This window comes from Myotis daubentonii, chromosome 9 (assembly GCF_963259705.1).
Source record: "Myotis daubentonii chromosome 9, mMyoDau2.1, whole genome shotgun sequence".
In the NCBI taxonomy this organism is placed as follows: Eukaryota; Metazoa; Chordata; class Mammalia; order Chiroptera; family Vespertilionidae; genus Myotis; species Myotis daubentonii.
In genome coordinates this window covers 6533357-6545507 of record NC_081848.1, presented here as the reverse complement: position 1 = coordinate 6545507, position 12151 = coordinate 6533357, and positions in this window count along the sequence as shown.

Genomic DNA, 12151 nt, shown 5'->3' with positions numbered 1-12151 from the left:
CCAGAGCCAGATCACGCAGAGACTTTAAGTTGCATAAAGAAATCTGGCCCTTATCTTAGGAGCTATGGAAAGCTGCCGAAGGCTATTACACAGGCATGGCTGTCAGCAGAATCGCTGACACAGGGCAGTTCTCCCTGTAGGCACATGAGCACTGCATGCTCCCTCCCTGCTGAAGTTAGAGGGACTCATGGGCTTGCCGGCCCAGTGAAACAGGAGCCCAGGAGACGTGAGTTACTTTCTGTGCGAGTGTTAAGAGCCAGCAGACAATTTGCCAGGTTCCCTTTCCCCGGCCACGGTGAGCCTTCAGATGGAGCTCAGCACGCCTAACCGATGGAGCAGAGCGAGGTAGTTCATGGCAGTTAGTCATGAGCACTGAGCAACAAGCAAAGCGGAGACGGGGGATGTAGATGTGTCTTGAGAAGACCTCCCTGAAGAGGTGATGCTGAGGAAAGAGCCGAAGGGGGAGGAAGGAGTCAGCCATGCAGGTGTCTGGAGGGCGGGCACCAACCAGAGGAACAGCAAGTGCAAGGCCCTGAGACAGGAGCGCGCGCAGAGCAGAGCGCAGCCGTGTTCTCAGATCAAGGCCACGCCCACCTCCCTCCCAGCCTGGACCAAAGCGGGGAAACAGAAACAGCTCCACGTCTTCTCCAGGGTTTCCAGGAATAAGGACAGGGAGCCTTACCTCCCAGAGCTACTCTGCCTCCCACTGCTGACCCCCAGGACGCGGGAGGCAAGGCCTAGCCCAGCTCCTTCAAGCACGCGGCAGTGGGCACTCGAGAGACTCGTGGATCACACATTCCTCATCTTTCAGAGGGCCCTCCGAGGCTAACCTGCTGGGATCGGGACTCTTGCAACTTCTGCGAAGGTGACATTATCTCCTCTGGCCAGAGAGGACCATTTTCAAACTTCCTCCCTCAACTCTCTCCTGAGAATCAACTTGCTTTAGGCAAACAGCTGTAATGAGCGGCTGGGACTTTACATCTTTTCTTGCTAAAAATAAACCTACTGAAAACTCCCCAAAGAGGAAGCACATCTCTAACCTCAGGGTCGAGCTCGCCCCCTCACCCAAGTGGAGCTGGTCTCCAGCTCTTATCATTAGCAGCAACCTGAGGTCAGGAGGGCTGGCCTGGCCGCGCAGAGCCAGGGGGCTGCTTGCCGAGTCCCTGGGCCCTAGAGAGAAAAGCAGAGTCCACTTTAGCACCCGCCTTTGTTTGTGTAGCATGACGCTCTCCTTAAGACTCCAGAGGGCAAGGCAGTCCTAAAACCTCCTCTAGTCCCCATAGCTCACAGTGCCTGCAATCCACAGGGTCCCAGAGATCAAGGCCACGCCCACCTCCCTCCCAGCCTGGACCAAAGGGGGAAACAAGAACAGCTCCACGTCTTCTCCAGGGTTTCCAGGAACAAGGACAGGGAGCCTCACCTCCCAGAGCTACTCTGCCTCGCCCCGTGGGCCCAGACCCCTGCTGTTCCCGCCGTCCCCAGCTGTGTGGGGCCTTGCCACCCTGCACATGTGTGTAATAGTAGAGCTGCCATGTCTGCATGAAGGGCCCGGGGTATGGCGGCCTTTCTTTGTTCCAAAGTCACATACTTATTCCAAGGTGGTCTCCAGGCCGCAGCAGGGCCACGGAGCAGGAGTGCAGGTGGACGGGGCAAGCCCGACCCGGACACTGGACAAGCAGCGCAGAGCCCCTCACCAAGAGCACGGCAGCCCCTTGAGCGCCGTGTAGCGTCCACCCAGCAGCTGCTGCCTCTGAAGACCCAGTGATGACTGCGGCACAGTCCTGCTCAGAAGACGGACGGATGCAAGTATGTCCTATACAGGTGGCAGTGTAGGTCTGCACAGTGCACTGTGCCATCGTGGCATTCTTCCGAGTGAATAAAGCTACTGTAATAATCATAACCGCATGTCTTTTTCCATATGAACAACTATAAACCTACTGTTGCCCACCCTGTCTACGTATATGTATGTGTATATATGTATGTATGTATACTAGTATGAATGAATAGATGAATTAATGAGTGAATGAATGATAAGGTCTGATTCATGCTATATGATACATGCATGGAAAGCTAGAAAGAAGGAACCGGTAGAGGTAAGGGGATGTGCAATAGGGGGGGGGGGAGGGAATCAGAAAGAGCAGATAGTGACATTCGCTTGGGCTTGAGGGGGAGGCATTGCAGCTGGAGCAGCGGCATGTGCAAAGGCCCAGCGATGTACAGTGCTTGGCCCGCATCGCTGGACAGCGTGTACCATGTCCCCTGTAGCCACTTTCAGAGTCCCTGGGAATGAAGTACTGAGCCCTGTGCGTTCACTCTCCCCGCTCACCCCCCGGGAGAGGATCCGATTGCGGTGTGAGAGGGCCTCTCTCACCACCACCCAATCCCATGACATCCAGACAACTATGCTCATGGCCTGTGCCAAGCAGACGGCCTGCAAATGAGTGTCAAAATCCTAAGTAGCCCTGACCGGTTTGGCTCAGTGGATAGAGCATCAGCCTGCGGACTGAAGGGTCCCAGGGTTGATTCCGGTCAAGGGCATGTACCTTGTTGTGGGCACATCCCCAGTAGGGGGTGTGCAGGAGGCAGCTGATCGATGTTTCTCTCTCATCGATGTTTCTAACTCTATCCCTCTCCCTTCCTCTCTGTAAAAAATCAATAGAATATATTTTTAAAAATCCTAAGTAATAACCACAATAAAAAATGTATTGAACACATAATCCATATACAGGGTGGGCAAAAGTAGGTTTACCAACAGGGCCTTCATGCTTATCATTTAACTTGTTCTCCCAATAAACCTGTGGTAAGTGGCGATTATTCTTCCCATGTTATAAAAGGGAGAACGGAAGCTCATAGACACAGCCTCTACCTTAAGGAACTCACAAGTGAGCTGCAGAGTCAGGACATGTGCTTAGAAAGATAAGCAACAACTCACCACAAGGACTGGCATTTACTGAGCACTTACTAGGTAACAGGCACAGTGCCAGGGCCTTTGCATGCATGCGTTCCGGTAGCTTCGCGATGCTCCTATGAAGTCGACGCCATTTCTGTAGCTACTTCACAGAGAAGGAAACGGCAGCACAGAGAGATAAGCTGCTTGCCCCAAGTCACACAGCTTGTTTGACTGCAAAGCCCAGCACGTCTAAGCCCATCATTTGACGCCCCTGGCTTACTTCTTCCCACCAGCGCCACACCCCACGAGGTGCAGAGAGCCGGTGCCGAGAACCGAGATGAGGGCGCACACGCCGGCCGCCTTGCCGGTGAGAGTGGCAAAGCTGAGCCTTCTACAGCGGGCGGGCTTTAGATGGAGAAGGAAGCCGGTGGCCGGGTTAGGATCAGCCTGGTCTCATTCCAGGCTGGCAGGCTCCCAGGGGCTGCTGGGTGGGCATCTATTCCCTTCCCGAACTCACCCCACCCAAGGCGGGACCGTCAGCCTTGCAGGCTGGAGTCCCTATTTTCTTAGCTCCCCAGGAAGAGCCGAATGCCATTTTATTCATTTTTTACCAAGAACTATATAGTCTCAGGACAGATTATTTCTGTTTATTTGACTAATATATCCTCTCTTTGTGCAGAAAGGCAACTCATCAGCACAGTAATAGCAAGGATGGCTGTGCTCATTGAGCTCTTGCTCTGCAGTACACCTGTGAAGCATCACCTAAACCGTTGAACGGCTTCACACTGACACCAATCGCGTGTCCATCTCCCCACCAGGGAAGGCCGGGCCAGTGCGATGAAAATCCCTGAAATGCAATGGTCACAATGCCCGCTTCTGCCGCAGGCGCAGGGCTGGCCATGATACTGCAAGGGTGCCTTGGTGACTCTCTTTTCTTATGCACGTGGCTGGGCAGTGCCACTCTGATGAACATGGCTTCCTGCCGGTGTGTTAATATGCTCCGTCAGGTGTCTGTCAAATCTTGCCGCTCAGGGAACCATTCTGACTCCTGAAGGTGACTTTGCATATCTCTGCTCTGTACAGATCTTAAAGCTCAATTCTCGGCAGACATCCTAGCTCCCTTATCTACAGATTCTTGGGAGATGCCTCCCTTCAGCCCCCGCATCTGGCAACATCAGAAAAGATGCCAAATACACTAGAAAGCAAGAAGTTTTACTGAGGCGGGCAAATTGCGAAGGGGAGCTAGGAATTGGACAGGTGGGTTGGAGGACAGAGCACAGAACACTAGGATCATCACTGTCAAAACCGCTGCCAAGTCCCTGTTGTGCTCACTACAGGATGGAGCAAAACACAACGAAAAGCATGTGTCTGTTCATCATCTGTCTGTCTGCCTGCCTGCCTGTCTGTCTGTCTACACACAAAACACACACACAGGTCCTGCCCTCTGTGAACTTCTATTGTAGAGCGAACACTACCACATTGCGTATGGGATCGTGAATTCATTCATTCATCTGAAATGCATTGTCACTCACTTATTCTATACACTAGAGGCCAATGCATGAAAATTCCTGCAAGAGTAGGCCTTCCTTCCCCCGGCTGCCAGCACTGGCTTCCTCTGGTACCCAGGACTGGGGCTTCGCTCTGGCCCAGCTTTGTCCGGAAGGATGTCTGGAATGACACCCAGAAGGATGTTTGGTTTAATTAGCATATTACCCTTTTATTATTGTAGATATCTGGGAGTGCTTTCTATGGGTAAGGACTATTCTCAGCAAGGCACCTTCTGATCTAACAGAGGGTCTGCCTCCCTTCCAGCCGTCACAAGAGGGGGAGGAGATGTCCCCAACCAACCCCAGCTCACCACCTCCACTTTAGAAGAGGTACTGAAGTGGGAAGAATATGCAAGACAAGACCATACATCATTTCCGCTCCAAATCTACAGACCGGTTAGGGTTGGGAAAATGGATCAGATGAAGTATGAATCTGATTTGGGATTTGAATTTTAAACTTGACTGAACTGTGTTTTTCTGATACCAAAGGTGCCCATCAAATTAAAGACTTTGCCCTGGTGCCAAGGGGCAGAAAGGAGCATAGCAGACGCTGGGAGATAAGAATTTACACCAAGTCCATGAACATGTACTTGTTGGTCCAATTCTTCTCGGCCCCCGCCCTCGTGGTGGTTCACTCCCTCACCTCTCACCTGGGCCCGCCAAAGCCTCCGTCCAGGCCCACCTTCACCCCCCCAGATTGAGCATATTAACACACCGGCTAATCCAACGCACAGTCCCCCTGACAGCCAGTCTAACGTTTCAAAACTTCCGACCACACTAACCTCCTGACTGCAGCCTCCATGCATTCCTATTGCTCTGGGTAGAGACTAATCTCAGCGTAGAGTTGAAGGTTAAAAGGGCACACTTGGGAACCAGATCTGCTGGGTTTATTCCTGGCTCAGCCGTGTACTAGCTGTTGGTTAGTACATTGTTGGCACCTCTTCTGTGCCTCAGTTTCTTCAGTAAAATGAGGATGCTGGTGGAACCACCACGTCCTGAGGTAGTTGTGTGGATCGAGTGAGTAGACAGTGTTAGGTCCTAGCACAGCGATGCCTTACAGCAGTCGCCGTGCAGTGTCCATGCTGTCCTCACCTTGGGGAGCTGGACAGCGGGAGCTCAGTAACAAAGGGTGCCGTGGCTGCCAGGTGAGGCTGGAGCAGCGGGCTGACTCCTGCATCCTCACCACCTGGCATGGAGCCTGGCATACAGGAGGTGTTTAATAAAGACATGTTGAATGGGTGGACAGAGGGAATGAAGTCCTCCCCCTAAACCAGGGGTGGGGAATGTCTGGTCCGTGGGCCGTATAAGGCCCACGCAATCATTTGGACTGGCCCTGCCAGGGCATTAGAGGTGAGACAATTAAATGTTTGACCAAATAGAGCAGGCTAATTTTTAAGTGATAATCCTGTGTGGCCCGAGAATGATGTTGTAAATACCCACATGGCCCTTGGCAGGAGAAAGGTGCCCACTCCTGCTGCATAGGCTGCTGGCCTCCGGCCTTGAGCCCACTCCCCTGGGTCTGATGCCATCTGTGCACCGCCCTTTCCTCAGCAACAAGGCTGCATGCAAGGGGCTACGGTAACTTAGCAACAAGGGCTTCCATAGAGACGAAGCTGCAGACAGGATCAGGCGCCTGGTCCCACCCTGCTCCTGAGAGCCGGGTATGTGCCCCAGGAGCCCACCCCTTTGAGCCCGGCCCCGCGGGCCTGGACACTGCCTTCAGGGGCAGGCCTGGCCACACTGAGTGTAAGGAGTAGCTTTCGTTGGCAAGAGTGGTCTTTCTGGAAGTGCGGGAAAGCTCGACATGCCCAGAGAGGCGGGTGGCAGGCCGAACTGTGAGATGCCCAGCCCGACCAGGGGGCTGGGAGAGAACAGGAGGCAGCGGAACCCCAGGCTCAACGAGAGAGAAAGGCTGAAGGAGGGGGCATCGTGGACACATCCAAGAAAAACCACGTTTCAGCCAGTAGGTGGGTCCCAGGCTGGTGGTCTGAGGCCGCTCTGGGACCTTCCCACACCACCGTTAACCAGACCGATGACCTCAGAATGGCAGTGGCCACCACTGGCGCTGGCAGGGAAAGCAGGGGCGCACACAGACAAGCGACCAGAAGGTGTGAAAGAAGGCGCTGCCACAGGGGAGTGGCCCTGGACTGGAAGGGGAGGGGACAGGTCCTGGCCTCCTCTCTGCCCCGGGCCTCGGTCTTTCCTTTGTGAAACAGGGGGACAGACCAGATGATCCCCGATGTCCCTCCAGAGCTCTTGGCCATGAATCCCTGCCCAATTCCCACCCCAGCCCATAACAAGGGCTCACTCATTTGTTATGAAAAGACAATCAGTAAAGCACAAGTTCTTTTTTCCAGCTCCCTTCTCCTCTGACCCCTCAATATTACATGCAACTTGCTTAGGAGAAACCGGCTCCCCAATCCTAATCACCACCCCCCACCCTGCAAGCTCACAGGTGCTGCTCACCAGATCCCAGGGTGAGAATGCGAAGCTGTTAGGTGAGGAGGGGCCAGGGGTCTGGGATCTAAAGGACCCCAGATGGGCCCTTTGAACCACACACCTGAAGCCACAGTAGGCGCGCAAGACGGGGATCAGGAAGGTCCCGGGAAGAGCCAGGTGGTAAGAAGTCTCCTGGTGGGGGCCTCTCCATGGTGACAGAGACTGGAGACGGGGATGGATAGATGCTAAATGGGAGGGAGTAGCTCAAGTGTGACCCCCAACCCAGCCAGTCATTAGTGCCTGCAGAAGAGGGGGCTGGGGGCAGGGCCCAGGGCTGGGAGGTGTGGGGGTGAGGGGTGCAGGGGGGCCCAATGCCGCACCAGCAGCAGCAGGCCCAGCAGGCCAGCCGCTCCCTTCCTGGTGCTTAGAAACCTGTGCTGAGAAGAGAACCTCGCAGGAAATGCCTGCCAAAAGGTGGTCAGCCGTAATGAGGCAATAAACGGGGTAATTACTGGGTAATTACTGGCTTTCCATGTGTTTGGGAAACTGCAGGTGAGGGAACTGGGCCAACTCCAGGCCTCCCATCTCCTCGAGCTGGAAGCCCAGCAGACAATTAGCCAGCGTGGGGCCAGCGTGGATGGGGGCGGGGGAGGAGGGGCGCTGCTCCGGGACATGCACTTCAGCTTTCCTTCCCTCTTTTGCCTCCGTCTCCCGCTGGTTCAGGCTGTCAGCAAGCATCCGAGGCTGGGTGTTGGCTGGGAAACAGGCTGCTGCAGAGCCTGCTGAAGACCAGCCCAGCCCTGCCCCACCTGTTTCGTCCGGTCCCCCCACCCACCCTGCTCCATCCCACAGAACTGAGCACCTGAGCTCCGATGGAGGCAACTGCTTTCAAGGCTCCAGATCCAGGGTCGACCTGAGCCAGGCCAGCGGGGCCCCACCTGCACGCAGCGCCCGTCCCACTGTGCTGCCGCAGGTGGCCACCGGGTGTCCAAGTGCAAGTTCTCCTCCCCTTCCCCTTTGAACCCTGGGGCCTAACCCCTTGTAGCTCCTTCCTGCCAGTTAGCCACGGTGGATCCATCACCCTAGAGAAAAATGGGAGCGATTAAACACGCAGAATGTCGGGGCGTCGAAGCCATTGAATAATATGGGCTGGCTCTGGCTGAGGAATGTGAAAATGAATGCGATAATTTTTTTGTGTCTTTTATGGATTGCATGTCACTTTGTAAGTTTGGGAGCATTAAAAATGTATAACAGAGAGCTTGTTCTGCTCATAAAAAGATCCTCTTTGGCATATTAAAATTTAAAGTATAGTTTACTCAGGCAGTAATTACACTTTTACTAATTGGATTTACCTTTAAATATTTCAAAGTTTTTGTAATAAATTGAGCTACAAGATACTAAGCCTCGAGGTATTTATATTCAATGGCGTCTGAAAAATAGGCGAAACCGTGAAAGCACAAGAAATCGCCAGTGTTAGGATGACAGGAAGGGAAGGTTTGCTGGCTGGTGTTTTCTTAGTGCCCATAAGGACAAAAGCAAAAGGACTGGTGGAGGGCCCTTTCTGAGGTTGCTTTCCTAGGTACCGTATTTGATTTTCACAACAAGGCTCTCAATGGACAGAGAAAGGCCTGTGCATTTAAAACAAAGAGAATGGAGCTCAGAGAAGCTGCGTGACCTGCTCAAGGTCACCCAGGAAGGGGAGCTCAGGCTCGCCTTCTGACCCCAACCCCATACTCACTGTCGGAAAATGCCTGACTGAATGTTCGACAATGGATAAAGGGATTGACAAAATGTGGATGTACTTATGATGGACTATCACTCAGCCTTAAAAAAAAATTCTAATGCATCCTGTAACATGCATGAAACTTGCAGACATGCAAAGTGCAATAAGCCAGACAGAAAGGTGAACTATTGGGTGACTCCATCCGTACGATGCACCTCAAATAGGCAATTCGTGGAGATTGACAGTAGAGTTGAGGTTGCCAGGTGCTGGGGAGGGGTCGTGGCGAGTTTTGTTCCTGGGCACAGGGCTTCAGTCTGGGATGACAAAACAGTTCGGAAAATAATATTGGTGATGGTTGCACAACATTGTGCCTGTGCTTTATGCCACTGAGATGTACATTTAAAAACAGTTAAAGTGTAATTTTTTAAAAAAGAAAAGATTTCTTGAATATAATTATTGCCCCTAAGAAATCCGTTTTATTTATCCAGCTTTAGCACTTTTTGCTTCTTCCAAATCCTCCATTTTTCCTTTGCACAAACTCCGGAGAACTAAAGCCTCGCCCTGGTTCCTGCACGATTCTCTTCTGCTACATCCAGCCTAAGCCAACGGGGTTCCTTCTTGGGGCAGCTGAGGGCCTGCTCTCATCCCCAGGTGGCATACGACAAGAAAACAAGGTTCAGGCTGGGTTCCCGTGTGTACAAATAAGCAAGCTGGACTCAAATAGCCCAACCAATAAACTCAAGGAAGCCCCAGCCTCTGACTTGTGAGGTCACGTGACAGCACATTGCAGGAAGATGTGGCAACAGTCTCATGATGGTTAGCAGTCAGGCTTAAAAATTCTCTGATTGGTGGTATAAATAGAACTATTTAAAATCTTCGGATTTTAAACAGCTCCATCCCAACTAGCATACCCTACCATGCAGGGCAGGAGGGCTCCTATAAGATACCGCTGGCCAATATACAGATCTTATTTCACCAAAGAAAACCATTTCCAACATGCATTATGCTTAGGAGCAGAGCCTCTGGCGTTGACAGGAGGTAAGGATAGCTGAAAGTCTCGCAGTGGCTGCCCAGAGTGAGTGACTTCTGCTTGGGGTCTTTCAAATTTTCATTATGTGGTCCTCCATCTCTGTGGGTTTCACATCCATGGATTCAACCAACAGTGAATCAAAAATACTTGGGGAAAAATGCTGCATTATTGTCGATGCATAGTATGTAGTTAGGCCTACAGTGGGTGTGTCTGGACTGAACATGTACAACCTTTTTTTCCTTGTCTTTATTGCCCCCTAAAACAATACAGCATAACAACTATTTATCAATTACACTGTATTAGGATTTATAAGTAATCTAGAGTGATTGAAAGTATATGGGAGGAGCCCAGCCAGTGTGGCCCAGTGGTTGAGCATAGACCCATGAACCAGGAGGTCACGGTTCCATTTCTGATCAGGGCACTTGCCTGGGTTGTGGGCTCCAACCCCAGTAGGGGGTGTGCAGAAGGCAGCCGATCAATGATTCCCTCTCATCATTGATGTTTCTATCTCTCTCTCTCCCTCTCCCTTCCTCTCTGAAATCAATAAAAAAATATTTTAGAAAATAAAGTATACGGGAGAAGCCCTGGCCAGGTAGTTCTGATGGTTAGAGCACCCTCCCGACACCCCAAGGATGTGGGTTTGATCACTCAGGACCCATACAAGAATTAACCAATGAGTGCATGGTTAGGTGGAAGAGCAAACTGATGTTTCGCTCTCCCTTCCTCTCTCTCTAAAAACAAAAAAATAAATCTTAAAAATAAATAAATGAAGTATCGGGGAGGATTGTGTAGATTGTATGCAAATGCTACACCATTTTATATAAGGGACGTGAGCATCCGAGGACTTAGGCTCCCACAGGTCCTGGGACCAATCACTGCAGGTCCTGAGGCACCACCATATTCCCCATTAAGAGTCTTCACATATTAACCAATTGCCCCCCAAATTTGGATTAAAAGCATTGCCAGATAAAATATGTATATTTGGGACATACTAAGAAATTATTTTGTATTTATCTAAATTTCACACTTAAATGTGTTCTGTATTTTAATTTGCTATAATTTGGCAACTCTGCTCTATACTGCACCAAATTATTTTGAAATAAATTATAAGCTACATAAGATAATCTTTTGTAGGAAAAAAAATATTTCAAGCTGATGTTTCCCTGATTTGATGGTGACCATCTTCAAGTCTGACTCTTTCCATGCTGCAGAAGGCAGGCGTGGGAGCAGTAGTCACAACAAGCTACTTGCTTTAAACTCCACAGACATGAGGGATGCGCCTGGCTCTCCCCATGGTCTTTCACTTACCATCCTTCCATGCCTAGGAACGGATCCACTGGCAGGGAACCAGACTCAGCCAGAGTGGACCCCCAACAGAGCAAGAAGTCCCTGCATACTCTGTGTGTGTGTGTGTGTGTGTGTGTGTGTGTGTGTGTGAAGGAGAGAGTGTGCGGGGGAACGGGGAGGAGAGAGAGAGAGAGAGAGAGAGAGAGAGAGAGAGAGAGAGAGAGAGAATGTGTGTCGTATACTGCGACATGAGAGAATGGTACTGCATGGCTTGTTCTTGGTGGACAGGAATTACAATGGTCTGTTATTCTTGTAGTTTCACATTAAAATCTGTTCCTTGCATAGAGGATTTAGAATTCATTGGTGGAGGGTGGGGAGGGAGAGGAATGATAAAGACAGGATAATAGCACCTTATCTGAAAGATTTTAGTCATGATTCTAAACTAAAATGAATATAATTTTTGCTCCTAAAATGAATTTTACTTTTCAGAATTTTTTTTCCAATTTTAATGTTTACCGTTGGTCGGGGGGAAATCCTAGGGGGAAATCAAACGACATTGCCCCCATTCGCAGTCCTCCTGTGCGTGAGGAAGGCAAGGACAGGAGGAAGCCCTGCCCTCTTCCCCTTAGCCTTAGCCTGTGCAGGGCTCCTCCCAGTGCCCAGCAGGTGAGCGGTTCAAAAAGGAAAGAGCCCGCCCTCCCCCAGCCCCTGGGAAAGGTCACTGAGCAGGTCAGACCCGCTGCGGGGACCCAGGGAGGCTGCCTCCCACCACCGCACGCCCCACAGCTGCAGCTGAATAAAGCCTAATAAAAGGTGTGATCGCCATGGCAACCTCAGCAACACTTTCAAATAGCTGGCCAATTATTATTCACTCATTTACTGTTTATTGTAGCGATGCCAGTCACAGTGCACTCCAGGAGTGTATTAATGGGCATGTGATCTGAGCTTGGGGTCCCGGGCGTGGGGGCATTGTGATGCCTCATTCATTAGCATAGTGCACCCTCGGTGGGTGGGCACACAGCAACTACCTCTGGTCCCTTGCCACCCAGCACAGCCCAAGAGCTCGCACACGAGCGCGCATACACACACACACACACACACACACACACACACACGGAGAAATGGCCATGGCCGTGGTCACTGCAGGACTCACTTCCGCAGGAAGGCCCTGCATACCGGATTCCAAGGCCAGCAGAGGGGCAGAGAGCTTTGCTCAGCCCCCAGCAGGTTTTCCA